Here is a 15,269-nt window from a genome sequence, read left to right as displayed (position 1 = left end):
CAGCTTTGGGTACACTTTTATGTAGATGCAGACTCACCGGAAGCAGCTGCAGAAGGCAAACAGGATGAATCCTAGAAAATATGGGCTGTGAGAGAAGGCTGTGAGATTTATGGACAGCAGTTTTAAGGGAGAGTTTATCCTGGTCTCTAGCCTAGATGGAGGGGCAAATTCCCCATCTTTAGCCTTACCGTTAAACCTCACCTCTGTGAGCATTAGAGTTTCTGTGACCTCAAATCCCTAGTGATTGTGACAAGGAATGGAGGCAGCATGCTACCCCTTGTATCATCTCATGCAAGCAGATTGTAATCGCATAAAGAAGTGAAGATCATCCACCAGGCTTCCGTAAGAACAGTCATACAATGTGAACTGTTGTTGTACATGAGCTCCCAGTTTATCCTCCTACACTCTTTTAACAAAAAGCTGAAAACACGGTTCCTACAGCTCAGAATCTGCTGTGGCCTGAAACTGACATATGAGTCTGGATTTTTGCTCTGTAACTTCTTCATTCCCTTCCCTTGCAGTGCAACAGGGCCCCAGTGAGGCTGCTGGAGCTGCCTGCCCTGGCCTGGCTCTGGGAAGGTGGAAGCTGTCCGGAGCCTTTCAAGCAGAGCTCGTACCCCACCCCTGAGCCACAGCAAAGGAGTAGTTACCGCAGCAAATGAGCTCTGTATTTCCTTTGCTTTTCCTGCTGCAACCTGTAAATTCTTCTCTGAGGTTAAATGGAAAATTTTCCTCTTCAATAAAATACCAGTTTTCGGCTTTTTATTTCCTTGAGAAAAGGAAATAAACATTCACTTTGGTACAAACTGTGTTCTTTCCAGATCCGGAAACAGTAACGAAATAAAAAAAACAAAGGACTGCTCACCTGGTTCTCACTTACTTATTTAGTGACTTCTCCTTTTCTGTGACATAACCCATCTCTCTCCTCTTCTCCTTATGTAACTTTTAATTGTATTTATTTTTCCAGAGATTTGGGATTAAAACAACGATAGCTTTGGGTTTTTAAGTTCCTAACTCAGTGCAGATATACTATTAGAAGCCTAGTATTTGGCATTTATACTCTATACAATAGTCACTTAAAAATGTCATGAAAGCTGGAGACTTTCCAAAACAGGAAAAGTGCAACAGAACTGATAGTGTTGAAGGCAAAAACAATAAGGCAGGTGGTACAAAGCAGCACAGAAACGGAGCCCTTTGGGATACTGGTGTCTCTTAAGCAATCCTTGGAGTTTCCAGGAGAATTTTGGGGGAATATGAATTGTGTAGTTTCAAAGTCTGGTTTATGTCTTAGGGTAAATTAGTTTTTCCTCTTTCCTAAACTATTTACATGGGCCAGATACTTACAAGACAAACATCTAGACTGAGGTTCAATGCCTGTGTCTTGGACTGTGCTTTCATGTTGACAAACAAGTGGATTTGCCATTTCCCTGGTTTGTGTATGCACTTAATGTAGAAATATATGTAGCCTGATGCTGGCATAGAAACAGCATTAAAGCAATCAGCTTGATCTAGTGCCCACCCCAGGTAATGAAATCCTGGATGATTTCAGAGGGCCACACTCACACGCTTACCCCATCGGACACTCTTTCTGCGAGTGCTGTAAGGCTCTGCCACACTTTGTTTCGCCTGCATCTCCCAGGGCCATGGGAAATGCCTGCACAGGGTGTTCCTCCTCTGGTTGCTACAGACCTGCCAGCATTGCCTCCCTCGGCCCTGCCTGATGTCTTCTGGGACAGAGGAAGCAAGCCGGCATGACAAGAGCCCGCCTCAGCCGTGGTGCTCCCACAGGGAGCACTGAAATCACATAAAAGCTGCATCTGGACTCCAGGTACCTTAATTATTGCCTTGTGACTCGGCAGAATCTGGCAATTTGTAATAAAAAGAGTCTCCTGGTGACGCACAGCTAAAGCTGGGATGCTGTACCCAGCACTCTGGTCTTTTCCACACGGAGCAGAGCAGACAGAAGAGGTGAAGGCACTGACTGTCCTGCAAGGGAATCTTTGTCTCCACTGATATCTTAGGTAGTAAGTTTGAACTGCCCTTGGTGGTTTGAGGTAAGTCCATTTTGGGGGCAACTGTATTCCTGCAAAGTGAATCCATACCCATCCAGGGCCCAGCATGTGGCCTTTGCTGCCATTTCACACAAAAAACTTGTCGCCTGTTGGGACAGTTTCATTAGGCAGCAAACATACAGCTGAGCAGTCCTAGAAATGGCAAAGATTTGGGGAGGTGGATTAGGCTGTGTTATTAAAGCAATCGCACTTCATAGGAAGTCCTCACCACTTATCGCATTTTTTCAGAGAAACAACTTGTTTTGTTGATAAACACCGTGCTGTACAGAAATTGTTCAGCTGTGCCATTTAAGCCGTTGTTACCTTCCCTACTTTTCATTTCGGATTAAAGATGTTCCATTGATGTCTGGGATACAAAGGAGTGAAAGGTTAGTGCTGAAGAGGTTATCAGTCAGAAACAAATAGGCTAACGCCATGAAAAAATTACCTTCAGAAATCCTGGAATTTAGATGTCATCAAGGTCTTTGTTAGGGAAGCAATTAGAGCATATCCTTGCCACTTCAATGCAAAACATTGTGATTGCTATTGGCCATAGTGCTGCGGATGGGAAACACAAGAAAATGATGTTATTTGTACTAAAGGGCACAACAACATTGGGAATAATGCAGTTCCTGAGACTCTACACAGAGCGAAACCTGTGTTAGTCACCGCTCATACAGTGTTTTCAAAAAGGAGACTGTGCTCTTTTTACGTTTTGAGCAGCAAATCAATATTTAAATAGATTTTGATTCTGGGATTAGGAAAGGTGGAGTGAATGGATTAGAGCTGGATCTATTTTCAGGTCTTCAGTGGAGTATTAATTGAAAGTGATGAATGTATTTTGTATATTATTTGCTATAATGTGATCACCAATATCGATCATACTATTTACGAGAAATGTAAGGCAGGGAAAAAGAGTTTTCTATTTGCTTCCAAGTGAACACACTCCCTGGCACACTCCCTTGTGGATAAGACTTCCTTAGATGAGGCACCTCTATTAGCAATGGGGTCAAAAACACTGAGAGAATTGATCTTGTCCTTCAAGCATATAAACACAGTGTCATGGTTAAAGCTACAGGAGGAGACACCTACAGTGGAACTGTGGGACATGTCAGCTAAAGGACAGCCTGTATCAAGTCTGACAGAATTTAGGGCTTCTTTGGGAAATCTGTAGATATAAATACCAGAAAGGAGAGATATTTAATGTATCTAGCTAATGTACAATACTTATACACACCAATAATAAATTCACCTATCTCTTAGATCCTAGCACAAATTCCCAGAGCTGAAATTTAAAATACATATGCATGTTTTACTTGGAAGTTCTGCACGCTTGATATGAAAAAATCTGTGAGGCAGTGGAGGTGGAGCCCTCTGTTTCCTTATATAGAGAACCTCCTAGCAGAAGGTCACAGCTTCGTATGGCATCGTGCCACCTTCTTGTATCTTGTACCACATAGTGTTTAGAGTTTTACAGCCTACTGACTCTTACAAATTTTTGTAGGCATATTCATTTAAAAGGAACAGTAATTCCTTGACAAACATCCTCCCTTTATGAACAGTGGAAAAATAAGACTACAAAGCAACTTGACACTGTAATATGTAACATTCAAGGCCCCTAATTACCCAGTGAACACAAATGTTTTCATCTAAATTAACAAGAGAGAGATAGAGCTGTCAGATTATGAAAAGTTGGGTCCATAAACGTTTGCACTTTCCAGTTAGGATCTGAGCCCTCTGGCCAGGAGCACAGGAACCAACTGTCCCTGCTGCTTCCTCTTTCTGGGGATTTTGATGTAAGCAAGAAACACCATCCCAGTTTGTCCTGGCTCTGTCTCCAGTTGGGCAGAGGGCGTGTTATGAAATAGAGAGGCAAGCATTATAGCCTAAGCTAATGACTTTGGAAAACTTGTGTCAAGGAAGAGAAATAATTTTAAGATTATATTCCCTCTTATTTTTTTAAAGAGTGTGGGCCTATCTGAATAAGTAATTTCAAACCAAGACTCATTTTCTTTTACATAGGGTGACAAGTCTTGTGGATGGAAGAAGAGCAGTAGTTGATTTCTGTAAGGCTTTGGCAATAAGACCTAAGGCATGTTCACCAACATGCTTGTCACAGGTTGAGGCTGGGCCAGCCACTAACAAATGATAAACACTCTCTATTAACTCCTCTCCCCTCCCAAAAGGGAAAAGGAGAGACAACAAGGGAGAGAGACTTTACGGTTTGGAAAAAGAAAGCTAAAACAGCTTTAATGAAACAATGACAATAAAAGAAAAGATAATAATAAGAGTAAGGAAATAATGATATATATACAATATGTACAAATATATACAAATAGATACAACACCAATACTGAATCCAACTCCCCCCATCCTGATGACAATACGTCACCACTGATGCTGCAGGGCTGGCACTGGGGCAGTCCCAGGCTGGACTCGGCAGCAGGCAGGGATGGGATGCAGGAGCTGGACTCAGGCACTGGATTCAGGGATGCACGGATCGCGATCGACGACAGAAGAACAGACAGAGTCCTCCTCAGATGTCAGCCATCGAAGAAGAGAGCAAGAGAGCGAGACCCTCATGATCTCTCAGCTTTATACTGAATATGACATATATGGGATGGAACACTCTGTTGGTCAGGTTTGGGTCACCTGTCCGGTTCGCTCCTCCCTGCAGGTGCGACGTTTTTTGTGCTTGCGACCCTTTTCACTCCCAGCACCCCAACACGGAGTACAAGATTTAGCAGTGACCTTGGTCGCTATAAGAACAAGTATAAGCAAGGGCCTCTCTGCACCCCATTCCTTGGTACGAACTATAAACATCAGGCCTTATCGCTGCTAGAAGCAGTCACTGTCTGGAAAAACAGGCTGCTGATTTCAGAAATTGCTGTTAGTTAGAGGAGACTTAACTGAAAAGTTAAAGCACTAAAACAGAATTAGTTCTAGTTTAGTCCAAACCAGGACAATGCTATAAATTTAGGCCAGATTAAGATGCTGCTACAGAGAAGGGGTACAAACTGACACAAAACCCATACTTGGACTGTCAATGGTTCACTGTCAAAGTGGACAGATGTATCAAGTGGGCTTGTCCTGGTCCAGTCCTACTGAATCTCCTCAGTAATTAACCGTGATGTTATTTATAGACTGCACAGAGATGAGAGGAAATGGAAGCACATCGGAGGGCAGGGTTGAAATTCAAATGATCTCAATAAACTCAGGAAATAGTTTGAAACACCCAGGGGGACATTTAAGAGGGAAAAATGCACTAGGCAATATCAGCAGGAGCACAAATACTCAATGGAGAACAAGCAAGAACTAGAGCAAACGCTGGGAGTTCATAGTGGATCACAGACTGAATATGAGTGGTAAATGCAGCATTACCAAAAAAAGGCAAGCCTCATATTGGGATGCACAGCCAGGAGATTAGTCAGTGAGCTGTGGTCATCTGCATGCTCTACTTGTCACTAGTAAAGCCTCCAGGACACATGCTAACATGCCTAGTTCTGAGCAATGCAGTGCAATGGACCAATGGAGAGAGTTCAGAGAAAAGCAATGAGGCCTAAAAACCATGCTTTAAATGGAAGTGTGAAATTACTAGGGAGAAGGGATCCAGGGAAGGGAGAGTAGTCAAGGGCACAGAAGAATATGATGACACACCTAACTCCTTGGATAGGTCAGATGTGCATTATATGCAGATCTACGCATGCACACACACAGGATTATCCATTAATACACACGATTTAGTCACAGCCAGTGACACAGGACCAAGCTCCTGTGACTACTGTTGTCCACCACTCAAACTGCCCAGCTGAGACTAACCTCACCTCTTCAGTGCTTGCTAGGAGACTCACCATTCAGTGCATTTCTCCTCAGCATCCCAACTACATGTTCTTATAGGTCAACAGCTCAGTACATTAGGAAAAACAGGCAATATGAACAAGAATACAGCAAAAGAGTAGATTACTCAGAGCATGAACAGCACTCCTGATTTCCTTCTACTACTTATATATTCTAACTGATTTGTCATATGAAATAGGAGACTGAACTTACTTGCACCTGAAATATATTGGCACAACACACTCACTCCTTTGCTCAGGGTATATAAGCAGCTCAAAATGCTGGAAGCAAAACTAACTTTGAATCTTTGTTCCTAATTTGTTTCTAAAAATACTGCAGTTTTTCTGCTCGCAAAATAGAATCACAGAATAGCAACAAGATTCTCAAGCTTTATTTATTAAATCAGGAAATTACTCAGTAATCTCCTGAGCAGTCTGTTTTTTCTTCCCCTTCTCTTGGTTAAATCTGCAGAGAGTACTTTCAGCAGATGGGGAAAGGGTGAAACATAGAAAGGATGTCAGAGTTCAACAACAGCATGCTGCTTATGTCCCAGAGAAAAGAGACTTGAGCTGAGCATCCACATTCCGATAACAGGGTGGAACATTCAGATCCAAAGCCAGGCAGTCAGAATGTGACCAGCGTCACTCCCAGGTGTGGTGCAAGGATGTACCACAGCCAAGAGGAAGGGAACTCTTTTTTCAGTAGCAGAAAATTCTCCAGGCACCATCTGGATTTGAATAGAAGTAGTCCTTAAAGGAAATAACTTATAAACTATGACACTGTCCTTTGTAATTTGCATGCCTTTCCACATACATCCTTTTCATAACACAAAACCACACACACATGTGCTCCTACTGTTTACAAACCCATTCATAGGCTATAACTTCTGATCTTGCAAATTTATGAGAAGTCTCTCAGGTGAGGAAGAGAGAATATGGCCGAAAGACAGAAAAAATTAAGTATCCCATTTAGCATCTAAATGTGAGGTAGGAAGAGAAAGTAAGTTTGCTTTCCTTAGGTAATCCAAGCACTCCCTTATCTTAAAATGCAATAGTGTGATTGACTCCTCTGCAGTGCTTTATGGGGAAGAGGTGAATCTGATGGCATAGCAAGAGTACATCACCACACATCTTTAGCCTTTCCTTCTGACACCTCTGTATGACATCTGCCTAGTCTTTGGTCTTACAAAAAGCCTACAGAGTTTCATAAAAGTGGGGTCAATAACAGTCTGTGGAAAAGTAAAGATACTCAACAGGATTTATTGTTAATTGTTATAACCTACAATATTAATTGATACAAACCTGCTTTTCTTTTTCTTATTTATTCAATATCAGTTCATAGACTGTAAGGCAGTTTTTCACCCCTTCTGGAACTTCATCTATAACTTCTATAGGAAAGATGCTCTTCTCTACTAAAATGTGTGATGTTTTTTCTCTAAATGTATTCATATTTGCTCTCCTGGACATGGCTAGCACATTCACTAATAACAAATAAATACACAATGATAATTTAAGAGAACATTCCTGAAAAAGATGCTTTGTCTGACAGGGTTATCTTGTTTGCTAGTAATATGAAAGCAGAATCATTCATTATCAGATCTTCTGGCTAAAAGTGAATGATGTTTGCAATGCAGTTGCAACAATACAATGAAGCCAGGACTAGCACGCTTTGTGTTAGGCTCTGCTGACACTGAGAACAGTTTCTGCTCCAAGGAGCTTACGGTACAAGGAGCTGGAGTATCACACATGTCTCTAAGAATGCAGATTTACTGTTGTATGGTAGCTAAACAGTAATGGAGAAAAAGAAGTAAAACTGAGTTGCTCCTTTTGGATTCACTGGTTGTAGTTGAGAGAGATTCTGAAGTAAATACAAGCAATTTCCACGGACTGAAAAAAAATTCCATGCTTATTATCAGAACTTGTTTCCATTGGGGTTCATGTCCACTCCCTGGCCAGCATAACCAAACTACAGTTATCTAAGTTGATGAATATCCAAAAATGTAAGGAGCAACCACTGCTAGCTGCTAACCACAGCACTTGGGAAGTGATGCTCATTTTGAAAAAAGCAGATGGTAGATTTGAAAGACAACATGTCCTCTCCTCCACCGACATCTGTCATCTTCTCGAGCGTATCTGATTTGAGTTTTTGCATCCATGGCAAGGCAAATGGCTTTTTACTGTGTCATTTTCACAACCGAAGACTCACCGAGGACAGTCTAGTCACATTCATGCTGGTGGAAACTAGAACAGGATGATTTGGTCACCACAAGTGAATGGTAGCTGTGGCAGACAGGTGAAAGGAGCCATGTGTCAAGATGTGGAGGGGAAAATCAACTTGTATCTGTCATTTTGTAAAGAACCCATGGTCGGAGTATCTTGCACTGACTTGTTTGCAGTTTGAACACACAGAAAGCTCATTGCTGTTCTTTTTCACCTCAGTCAGCATGACAATGTCTCCCAAGACACTCTACTTAAGCAGTTAGCTCTTAGTCACATAAAAAAGTTGAGGCTGATTTCAAAGAGAAGGAAGAAAAGTCTTTCCACGAAAAGAAAAGATTATTTTCTCTTTTTCCACTATTAAACCAAACAGAAAGATGTGCTCTGAATTCTGGCTCTGTAGGTATACTGGGCCAAAAAACATCTCGGACAACATTGGTCTTCAGTATGGTTGTTGAGTGTACATAGTCACCTGTAACAAACAATAGTAGGAAATCCAGCCCAACAGGTGAAATCCAAGACATGTATTATTTATTCCCATATTAAGCATGATACTCAAGATGGATGAATGGTGGAACAGCAACTCTATGTAACGTTCATAGCCAGGAAATATTGCACATTGGTGACTCATATCCCGTATTTCATCCACCAGTATTCCCAAGTCTCCTTCTCTGCAGGGCTGCTGTCAGTCAATGAATCCCCCAGCCTGTATTGATACCGAGGTTGCCCTGACTCAGATGCAGGACCTTGCACTTGGCCTTGTTGAATCTCATGAGGTTCACCTGGGGCCTCTCAGGGTCCCTCTGGATGGCATCCCTTTCCTCTAGAGTACCCACTACGAAATCCAGACTCTGTTGCAATGAGTCTCAGAAAAGATCTCCCACCTGTGCTATTTACTGGTCTCTTGACTGTGGCGATCTGCTGTTGAAACATCTCTGAATGCTGCAATGTTAGTGCAGGAGAAAGAGGAGTACTTTATAGAATATTACCTATAGACAGAGGCCATCAAAATGTATTTTGGAGGTGGTGGAGGCTAACTTAATCTGTTATTGCACAAGTTAATCATCCATGAGTTTTCTGACAAACATTTGCTGTCACTCGTAGAAGAAATGAAGACAAGGCGCGTGACACATCAACTGGTGGACATGAAGCTGCCGCGTGCTGTTACTAATAGCAGGCAACACTAGTGGTAACTTGACCAGGTCTCTGCATAGGTCCATCTTATCCAACTACGGAACATTTTCCTCCTCTTTACATGAAAAAAAGCGAGTGCATAGACAGTCTTCATTCATACCCAGCTTTTTTCTAAAAGCTTCATTTCCTAGTTTGCTTTTGATGATTTTCTTAAGTTATCACCTTATTGTTTTGCTGTGTCTACTGGAATTTTTATAAACTATTTTAAAAGACTTCTGAGACGACATGTTGTTGGAGGAAACTGGAATATTGTTCTCCACCCGGATGTTTTAACACAGCTAGCTGCCTTTTATGTAGTACAGAAACAGAAGAGGTTAACTACAGACATGATGCTACCATAGAGGAAGGGAGATTTCCTAAAGTGCAGATCTAGCACATGTTGCATGCCACTGCACAAGAATCCCATCTCTCAGAAACTCTTAACTAGGCCTCACCATTTCATTGTCATCAGCCCCAAACACATGGAACCCTGATACTGTCCAAAAACACAGCACTTTTTGGACCCTTTTACTTTTGTCTTCTGGTCCTTACATTGCAAATAATCACATTTTCAAGCTCCCTCTGCTAATAGTTTGCTGGTAATCTTGTTGTTGCGATTTTTTTTTTAAATTCAACTGAGACTTTTCAATGTTAACACTGCTCCAGGAAAGGCAGTTTTAAGAACAGAGGAGCAAAGTAACATAGTTAAATTGAATTGAAAAAAATATGTGCAAAGAAAGCTGACTGACTCTACAAACACAAAAACCAGACAAAAAATACTATTATATATAATATGTAACTAGAAGGTCATGTGACAGCACTGAAGGTCCACATGAGTCTCACTGAATTCAAAAAAGGAAAACACAGCATCTACCTTTGAAGTTAATGTTTTGTCTATGATTTCCAGCCAAATCTTCCAGAAGATCCTGAATCCCCAACCTGTGTTTAAAGATCAAATGTGCTTACCAAGTATAACAAATGTAGGGGAGTTCTCCTTTATCTCTATTTACTGTGTGTCTGTGTGAATTTTTAAACAGTATGCATTGAGAGTGTATTTGCAAGGTTCAGCAACATGTAATTTAGATTCACAAATACTCGCTGAAACACAACAGTTGGGGAAAGGAAGTGAAAGAATTAGATTAAATCGTAGAAATCAACAATAGCTTTCAGATGTAGAAGAACAACATTAAAAAAGCCATGAATGAGGTCAGCCTGCATGTTTTTGACCAGACTGCATATGTAGTGCTTGTTCCCAAACACTTTTGCACCAATGGGACTGAACACAGCTGAGGTAGCTTGCCATGGAAAGACAAGAATTTTCAAAGTCAGGTATCCCATAGACATGGTTATATCACTGTTCCTTAGAATACCTGTCTGGGATAAAAATCTCCTCAGGTCAGGCCCTAGTGAGAAGTGGCACAGACACCCTGACCCTAGAAACTGTCTCTTGTGGCTAGGTTAACCTTCTCTATTAGGACAGGAATTTGGTCTGTATTGGGAGATGACTCCTACATTCGTAGATTTTTTTGTTTGTTGTGCACTTCTCTTTCCACAGGTGCCCAGGGAGATGGCACCTGCAGCTAGCAAGGCTGGCTGCCCCATGGACAGTAGCCAGGTGCCACCCTTGGGTGTATAGTGTCACTGTCCTTTCACTGTGTGGAAGCCATTGGCACCTCCCTTCATCTTCACTGCCACCCTTTCAAGAATTTCGGTCCCTGAACCGAAGGTCACAAAGCATGTAAAAAAGCCTCAACTTGATTCATGTGCTAATGCAACCCATCATGTTAAATATTTTGCTTTCACATTCCCATTATTTTATAGCTGGTTCTCTAGGAAAGCTCTGAGCTGGTTTGCACTCTCCAGTTTAACGCATGCTTAGAGAATAGGTATTGGGTGAAATCAGAAAAAAACATTTTGGCAGAAAATAAATCACAGATTATGCAATTCACTTCCAATCAACAGAGAACAGTGCCCCAGAAGATCAGGCAAAGTAGCTGCCTGTATAAAATACCTTTTTTTTTCATTTGTACGTGAGAGGAAAATAGTAGATCAGTGATCTTACAAAGTCATGTACTTTTCTTGGTATTTTAAATATGTATTAAATAATCATGTGAATGCTTCAGTGCTCAGGATTAAGGTTTATGTTAAAAAGTCACATGCATCCTAAGCCACGGACCTCTGTTGACCATACTTATTCTTTTACTTTAAACTTGTTTGGGGGAAGATGAAGTTAACCGAACACGACTTACAAAGCCTTTGAAGTCAATAAACTGTATTACAGCAGATGTCTGTTGAAATTTTTGGTGGCTGATTAGCAAAATTTATATTCATTAAGAAGTAGTGCTTTCCATCACTAGTGACGTGATTCATTTCTGTGCAGAAAACCCGGCATTGCTGCTGAGAAATGGGAGAATTTTTAGTATTCTGAGAAAGTTTGTAACTCTGTCTCCCACAATTACTACCTGTAACGGGACAGGCAGACACTCCAAGACCGTGACAATCAAATGATATCTAAAACATTTTTTTTTTCAGCCTCTGCTCAGAAGGTACCTGGAACTTGTAACAATATTTGTGGTGTCCATTTTCCACACTGCCAGTTGCAACAGGGGCATACAGAAAACCTGTAATGTGAAACAGACAGACTGATGGAGAAGGAAGGGGTAGTATATCATTTATATATTCTTAAACTCTTCAAACTACATGAGTGGCCTAAAAAACAATGTTAAGACATAGCTTCATTTTCTTCTTCCATGTCATTTGTTATTGAACGGTTGTTGAGGGCAGGAGGGCACTGAACTTACTTCTAAAAAGAAATGTGTGGTAGATGAGCATGAAGAAATGTGTAGGTTGACAGATAATTAAAAGAACAAAAAACAAAAGGCCAAATTTTAATGCTGCCATCCTCATGCACCTGTAATCCTGAGTGACAACTCTGAGGGGTTTTTTCAGCTTAAAAAACACTTTCTGAGTCATCGCTCTGACTGTGTGCTACTGCTATTCTTAGTCATCTGTGCGACAGCCTGACTTACTTGGGGTGGATACAGTGCAGAGCGGGACAAATTTCCCCATGCATTTTTTTCTCCAAGCATAAGTTACACCTGGCCTATTATTAGGATGAGTATGCCTAATGCTCAGTGAGATATCTAATCCCTATGGCCACCCCTGGAAAGACATAGCAGATAAAGCAAAGTCTGGCATGGGAGTAGGTGGTATGGGAAGTAGAAAATGGCCTTCAGCTCACTCTGCTTCTACACGGACCTCCCGAGAGCTGCTGATGAGAACAAGACACCTGGGATGGATTCCAGCTGGCAGGCTAGAAGTGCAAAGTCTATAGCTTTCGTTCTGTGCCTTGAGTCATCTCGGCTTTATTAAGAGAGAACTGTATAGGTTATCCATACGGTGTTTTAAAATGTCGAAAAGAATGGTACTAGCTGCCAAATTGAGCCTTCGGAAGTTAAGAAATGTCCTTGTAGAAATAGTGCCTCCGCTTAGTACATAGAGACTTTCAGGGACTTTCTTTTCTTGTGTCTATAACCAATATCTACAAGAGTAACGGCACTGACATCTTCCAACCGTTCTCAATGTGCATCTGGCAGAAGATAAGTTGTTTTCTTTTCTACGAATCTAAAGGAAGGGCACAACACAAACATCGCTTTTCACACATTGTAAGAAGAAGAAAGCGAGATCTTCCAGCTTTAAGAAGGCGCTGTGATCTGCTGATCAAATCTACAACCACAGACATGCCCGGCACACAGTGTCTCCGCTGCTCCTTCCCCCTCAGGGAGAGGGGCCCTCGCAGCCCTCCCCTGCCCCACCGCGGGTCCCTCCCGGGGCCGCCGCCCTCCCGGCCAGGGCCTGCTCCAGCGCGGGCTGCCTCGGAGCCACGGCCTGCTCCGGGCCCGCTCCCTGCTCCGGCCCGGGGCCCTCCGCGGGCTGCAGGCCAACGGCTGGGCCGCCGCTGAGCTCCGCGGGCCGCAGGGGCTCCGCCGCCACCCCGCCGCGGGCCGCAGGGGAACCTTCGCTCCGGCACCGGCCCCTCCGCCCCTCCCTGACCCGGGGGTCCGCAGGGCTGGGTCTCTCCCGTCCCCTCCTCTCCTCCGCTCGCCAGCACAGAGCCGCCAACCGAGAGCTCGCCCCGCCGGCTCTGTCGCTCTTCCCTCGAGTCCTTCGCCCAGGTGCCCGCTGGCCTGGCCTTGGCCCGAGGCGGGTCAGAGATTGGAGCCGGGGGCGCTGCTCGAAGCCTCTCGCAGGAGCCGCCCCTGGAGCCCCCTCCCCGCTACCAAAACCCCATCAGGCACCAACCTGCCACACTCTGTCATGGCTGCCAAGTGACTGGTAGTCAGGACACCTCCTTTTAAAATTAGAGAGCCCTGAATCATCAGTTTATGCTTCATTCAAGCATCCACAAGGCCACAGTCTCACCTTTTCTCTAGTCCCTAGGAAGCTCTGTGCTGAATTTCTGATCCCAAAAATGCCAGCTAATGAGGCTATGCTTTCCTGGGAGCAATGAAATGTGGCTAGAGTCAGCAGACAGTGGCACTGGCTTCCCTGGGTAAATGCCAGCATCCAAACCCATGTACCCAAAGAGACCTGTAAATCTGCTAGGTAGTGAAACTGCTTTGCATGCAGGTAGGAGATACCCAGTATTGTTTCATATCTGTGGTGTTGGTTATTAAATACCCATTCTGTTTAAACCTGGTTAATAAATCTTCATGGACAGAAATTCATCTTGATTTATGCTGTACTTTTATGGTCTTCTGTAAAGACTAGGCAGGATATATAAAAATGACTCTCCAAATCCGATATCGATGGCAGTGTTCTTGTACAGACTTGTGTTGTCACTTTTGAGTTGCAAAGCAAGAATTGCTGCGATCACCAAAGATGCCATGTCTTTGTTAAAGAACTTATATAATTACAGTTTTTTACTTAAGTTCAAGTGACATTTCAGTATGAAAAACTTACTTTTCATCTCCCATCTTTATCTCATCTGGATCTTTGTGGATTAATTTCGCATTTTGGAGTACAGGGAGACCTTCTAAGTCTCCGCACCTGTCTGCAAGCCACCTGGGATCACTTCACACAGAGGTATCTCACCTTGCACCACTACCCGGTCCTGCCAGAGGCCCTGCGCTGGTCCTCACCTGCAGCTACTGGATTGTCTCTGGGATCCGCACCATCCTGTGCTCCCTGTACCCAGCCCCATGGCCATGGGGCCTCAGAGACCACAGCCAGCCCAGACCTATTTCACAAGGTATTGCAAGCCCCTGTGCCCAGAGGGAACCGGGAGCACCAACAATGGCTACAGCTCCCCAGACGGGGAAAGGCAAGGAAGCCTGAAGCAAGGACACTGGGATATTAATGAAACCGTCTTCCTTTTCCAGGCTGTGCTTTGCACAGGGTGGGGTGCAAGCAACAGCTCTGGAAAGCAAAGGAAGCCAGCAAGCCTGCCACCTGCTCTCTCAGGACCACTGTCCAGGCTGGAAGTTAAAGTTGGACATCATCATAGAAACCCTTGGTAAGTGGAGCCAGGACTGAAAGCTATTTCCTGAGCGGTTTGACGGCTTGTCCTGGCCAGGCAGGACCCCACTCCTGCCTCCTTTTGCAGGGATTTGGACCTGCCAGAGTGAGCCTGGCGCCTTGCCCCAGGGAAGCTGTCGTCAGCAACAAGCATGGGCTTCCTGCCCTGAGCTGTGCTGGTGGCGTTTTGCTCTCTTGGTAAATACTCTGCGCTAGACCCCCATGTGGTTAATTAGCAACTGTTCAGATACTGTAAAAATACAGCAAAATGCAACAAAAATTACCTATAAATAGATAACGGCAAACAGCCTGGTTGGAAGCCCATTGAAGTCAATGGGAAGAATCCTGCTGTCCTCAGTGGGCTTTGGATCAGGCCCAAAGGCTGTTTGGCCTTAGATAAAGACAGGTTCATGTCAGAATTTTAATACCTAATCTGGTTAGTAGCTAGGATTTATTACACAATTAAATTTTCATG

The sequence above is a fragment of the Leptosomus discolor genome, chromosome 5, assembly GCF_034619465.1.
Source record: "Leptosomus discolor isolate bLepDis1 chromosome 5, bLepDis1.hap2, whole genome shotgun sequence".
NCBI lineage: Eukaryota > Metazoa > Chordata > Aves > Leptosomiformes > Leptosomidae > Leptosomus > Leptosomus discolor.
This window is presented reverse-complemented; position numbering follows the sequence as displayed.